The sequence below is a fragment of the Vigna angularis genome, chromosome 4 (genome assembly GCF_016808095.1).
Source record: "Vigna angularis cultivar LongXiaoDou No.4 chromosome 4, ASM1680809v1, whole genome shotgun sequence".
Taxonomy (NCBI): Eukaryota; Viridiplantae; Streptophyta; class Magnoliopsida; order Fabales; family Fabaceae; genus Vigna; species Vigna angularis.
In genome coordinates, this window is record NC_068973.1 from 31,598,293 (window position 1) to 31,604,292 (window position 6,000).

A 6,000-nucleotide genomic window follows, 5' to 3' on the forward strand; every position below is an offset into this window, starting at 1 on the left:
AATGTAAATTTTTTTTTAATTTGTCACATCAATCAAATTCTACACTAATTCTCATAAACTTTACTTTAAAATTCACTCTCACTTACCTTTAAATTCACTCTAATAAACAACAAAAAATTTTCTTTCAAATTCTCTCAAATTTATTTAATCACTCTCTCCCAAATCCATTCAAATGAAGAAAGACTTGAGTAGACTAAGTTTTAAGAAAATATAAACTTATTTTATGTTTATGTTTCTTTTTTTTTATAGGCTTAATTACCTACTTAGTCCCCATGTTCGGAGGTAATTTGCTGTTTAGTACCCGGTTTTAAAAATGTAGGCATTTGATACCTATGTTTTGAAATTTGTATCAATTGAATCCTACCCACTTAACGCCGTTATAATTGATAACGTTTTTCTAACTGTGTATGTGATTTGTGGACGAGCGGTTGTGGACGAGCGTCCTCTTAGTTCGCTGAACGAGCCTCCTCTTCTGCCTTATTGGGCGTTGGCTTCGCTGGACGAGCGTCGTCTTCTGCCTGACTGGGCGTTCGCTTCGCTGGACGAGCGTCCTCTTCTGCCTGACTGGGCGTTCGCTTCGCTGGACGAGCATCCTCTTCTGGGCGTTCGCTTCTCTGGACGAGCGTCCTCTTCTGCCTGACTGGGCGTTCGCTTCGCTGGACGAGCGTCCTCTTCTGCCTGACTGGGCGTTCGCTTCTCTGGACGAGCGTCCACTGAACGTACTTGCGTCCACAGGGCGAGCGTTATCAATTGCTCGTCCAAAAACGCTCGTCCACAAATCACATACACAGTCAGAAAAACGTTATCAATTATAACGGCGTTAAGTGGGTATGATTCAATTGATACAAATTTCAAAATATAGGTATCAAATGCCTACATTTTTAAAACCAGGTACTAAACAACAAATTACCTCCGAACATGGGGACTAAGTAGGTAAGTAAGCCTTTTTTATATTTTTCTATGAACATGTTAGATTATTCATTGACTTTACTGATAAGTTTATTGTTTACTAAGTAATGGTATTGATATTGTATATAACTTTCTCTTAGAAATCCTCATTCAAACTAAGATGAAAAACATTTTCATGTTTCTATGTTTTTTAGGATAGTATCAATGAAAAAAAGTTTCGAAACACACTTTAAAAATTAACTTGTGTTTCCATCTGTTTTTTAAAGTTTATAAAAAAAAATAAAATAAAAATTATAAGTTGGTAGGAAAAGAAAATACAAAATTTAATAAGTCTAATTCAACCTTAAAATATTGATTTGTAAGATAAAATTTGTATTCATTTATATATTATAAATTGATTTTATCTTTAATTGATGTGAAACTTTAAATACATTCATTCACATCAAGACATATATCTCTTAAGTGTAAGACTAAACATTAAAAAAAACCTAACAACAAATGTAATAATAGGCCTAATAAACAATAGACTTTAATTCATGGTCCTAATATCATAATAAGTTTGAGTGACAAAATATCTCTTTTACCATCAAGTCGCCTTTGTCAATAACATAAATATATATCAAATAATGTCCATAAATATATTTTGTACCCGTAGGTATCTGCGAGTAAAATCCGCTACGTGTATTTAGTACCCGTCAGTACCTCCTACCTGCAGGCAGCGGGTATTTTAATACCCGCTTGTTAATGGGTCGGGTTCGAGTATCAAACTATCCGTACTCGCGGGTACCTGCTGATAACGGTTAATTTTACGTGTTTTTGTGTATATATTTTGTGAATAAATCAACCCCTTCATAGCTTTTACCTTGTGTTATGCTCAAGTTTAGTGTGTTTTCTAGTTTCTTATTTTTTATTTAGTATATGTTTGTTTTTACCTCTAATATCTTTGTTTGAGTGTGTGAAATAAATGAATAGGAAGCAATTCTAGTGGAGGAAGACAAACAATAAATCAAGGGAACATGTTTTGGGACAATAAAATATCAATTTGAAGTAAATACCCATGTTGGACGCCTTTGGAGCAAGCAGATCTGCAGAAAAAGTGAAAACGATGCAGTGCCGAAAAATCAGGTCGGCCCCCCCTGGTTCAGGGGGCTGAGCGCCACCTGCACAGAAGCTGATTTCTGGTGTGCTCGAGCCGGTGACGCCCGGGCACCCCAAGAAGGGGGCTAGGCGCCAGTCTTCGTGCAACTCTGGCGCCGGGCGCCCCAGGAAGGGGGCTGAGCGCGAACGGTGCTGATGTGTCAAAATGGGTTATTTAAACATGGGTCTCGCGATTTTGAGGGATTCTTCTCCTCCTACACTTCATTCTTCACCTAGAGAGATTGGGAGAGACCCTTTGAGGGTGTTTGGGGTGTTGGGAAGCTCTCCCACTCCTCCTTGGGTCTTCAAGCTTCATCAATGGTGATTTTGCCCCTTTTTGGTTGAGGAAGAAGATGGGTCACGAATTGGAGATGGAGATGCGAAGGGGAAGTGCAATTGGAGCATGGAGCAGCTGCAAAGAACCTTGGGAAAGGCTATGCACACTTCTATGGTTTCAATTTCTTCCTTATCTCTTCAATTTTGTAGAACCCTAAGTTCTCCACCATAGAGGGTTTTTCCTATTTGTTGAGATTAGTTGTAAAACATGGAATTCTTATGTATTTTGTGATGTTAATGATATATGTTGTTCTAATTCATGTTAGTATTCAATTTCTATGCTTAATGCTTGCTTTGGATTGATCACCCATGCATGAATTTTGATTCTTGATGTATTGAGAAATATGAATTGAACCTAGAACTGAAATTGAACACCTATTGGATGGAATTGAGATGTTTGTGAATGCATGAGAATGAAATGGATGAATTCTAATCTAAACAAATTGTAAATACTTTATGTTAAATTCCTTGCACACCAACTGTTTGATAAAATACCAAAAAGAGTTTCTTGTGTTTTTTATACACTTTGATGTCTAATTGAGTTATAAAAGGAAGAATTGTCATGTGTTGCACAAGTCCCTTAAGAGAGAACGATATTTGTCACTTGCTACGTTGCAACCGGTACACTTGCCGTTGGTTTTGCAGACAACACCCGCTACCCGTTTTGAAAATGAAATTACAATTTTACCTTACTAGGTGTTCTTACTTAAAGTTGGTTTCTTGATGTTCACTCTATGTTTCATATTCTTTTTGCCTCTGTCATCAAGTTCTAGGAAAAGAAATAACAAACCCTAACTTGTTTACAACTTCTTAATTTTTTATTTTAGCCAATTAATCCAAGTATCAAGTCACTAGCAAAAGGATTTGAGGTATGCTTTCTTATTACCTTTTAAGTTTATTCTTTTTATGATGTGTAATTTTAAGGGATCTGTTTCCTTTTTCTTGCTTCTTTTTTATTTCTATTTATGATTGCAAGTGTAGTACTTCTTCCCCTTGCTCATTCAATTGCTTTATGTCAATGGTTTTCTTAGTTTTTAGTTTTTTTTTCCTATGTTTACGTGTCTGCTATTTTCCCCTTTGACACACAGACATACACACACACACACAGACACACAGACACACACACACACACTTACACACAGACACACACACACACACACACACACTTACACACACAGACACACACACGCTCTTCGTGCAATACACACACACGCTTTTCGTGCAATCAGGTGAGGTGATTCAGCTACCAAAGGGGTTTCAGTTTCGGTGACACTGAAAGTTCTTGAGTTAGTGTCATTTATTGATGATTTTAATTGTCTTTTATTTGTTTCATGAATTAAATTATCAAGAATGAAGATATTGGAGATGAAACATAGATCTTAGAGTGTCATTTTTAGATTTTTTTTTCAAAATTACTTGTATTTGTATATGTTGTAGGTACTATTAATTTGAATTTATATATAAACTTTTATTTAATTGTCCATTAAATTGTACTTAGACGTATGTTTTAACTTTTATATGTTTTCTTTTGCAATTTAATTTGGACTTTTTCTTAAAAATCATAAATATTAATTTTTAAAATATTTGTGGGTTGAAAACGACTATCCAATGGGTATCTGCGGGTTGAAAAAAATTCACAGATTTTTTATGCGGGTATTTGGCGGGTAACGGGTACAATTTTTATATGCGGGTCGAGTTCGGGTATCACACTATCCGTGCCCGACCCGACCCGTTGTCATCCCTAGTCCCAAGTTTGATTGAAAAATTTCAAGTCAGATTTTTATTTCAATTGAGTTCCAAGATTTATTAAAACACTTCAATCAAGTTGTACTACATGGTAGCCTGACCAATGGACCTAGTAGCTAACAAATCAAAAGTCAATGGACAGCAGCAGTTGAGATAATTGAATAATAATTAATAAGCGATAACAATCACTGATGGGCAGTTAACCGAAATTAAAACAACTATTAATGGTCGATTAATAGGACGGTTAACATGAATAATAACAATTATTAATGATCAATTAATAGGTCTGATTTAATTATCAACACAAGATTTATAAATACAGATTTGATATCAATGTAAAACACATTTTCTTATGACCTAGCTTTCTTAAAACTCACAAGAAACATATGTGACTTGAACGTCCGCTGCAGGTCTTCTACGACTATTAAAAGTTATTTAAAAATTTTTCACATTGTCACGTGGCCAACTTTTTCTCCCTCCCTTTAATTTATCCACGATCTACACACTCATCATTCACCACACACACTCCTGCATTCTTCATCCCGAACAATTACCCAAAAAATCACTTATCATCCCCTAACATCCATACCCCCTTAACACATAACAATGAAAATGGTGCTCAGCCCAATTACTCTCATCACCATGTTAATTCCAAAAGAATTCATTTTTGTAAAATAAAAAAATTCCCAAATTGATAAGGAACCCTCCAATTTCATATTCCAGAAAGTGAACACTAATAGACACCACCAACACTTTCCCTCCATGGGTTTCAGAGGACAATCTAAAGTGAGTTATAGGTGTTGGCACTAAAAATGCATGTTTTTCTCTGTGTGTTTGGAGGTGGAAGAGGAATTAGATAATGGTGGTATCATAGGGTGAGAATTTGTATTATCGTAATGACAGAGAAAGCAAATCCTAGAAGGCATGTTGGTATTTAGAATGTCGAAATCAGAAGATTGATATTTCCGGATTGAAAACTCTATGATTCAAAATTTTGTTAAGTTTAAAAATTACTGATAGATTATTTTTAATTATTTAAATTTTTTAATGACTATTTAGATGTTTTGGGATTTTAAGCACTTCTGGAATTTATTTTTAAAATTAAAGTTTTTATGTTATTTCATTAATTTATTCTTACATTTGTAGAGGTGATTTTTACTTGTGATCGATGATCATGTTTTTAAATAACACTAGAGGTAAGTGGTTAATATCAAGAAATGTTTGGAGAAAACTTTTAGTCTAATTTTTTCCTTTTCTATAAAGATTATGATTGGAAACAAGATTGTTTTTTTTATTATTCAGATTTTCAATAAAACATGAACAAGTTTTTATTTTAATTATTGTTGATTTTAGATTTCATTAAGCGAAAAACTTAGATGTTACAATTTCAATTAACAATAATAATAGTTTCAGTAGTATAGTGTTATTATACGTATTAGTATTAGTATTTGTACGGAATAATAATTCGATATATGTCTACATTTCACTTTAAGATGTGTGCATATGCATTATTATCGTTAGTATTATTATTTGAATAAATTAGTATTGGTATTAGTAGAAATAGTTTTAGTTTTGGTCCTAACATTATTATTATTATTAATATAATGATTTTAACTAACATCAGTATTAGTATTAATAGTATTAGTAAATTTATTATTATTGCTGTTATCAGTATTAGTATTATTTTTAAGGGTTAAATATGTTTTTAGTCCTTTAACTATCAAGCGATTTTGTTTTTCGTCCCTATTTCAAACTTTGTACGATTTGATCCCTTTCCTTAAGAAAATTATAATTTTTGGTCCTCCAAAACAAGCGGCGTTAAATATCAGGTGAGGTGGCTAACGGTGGTGTGCCACGTAATATTTTCATGCT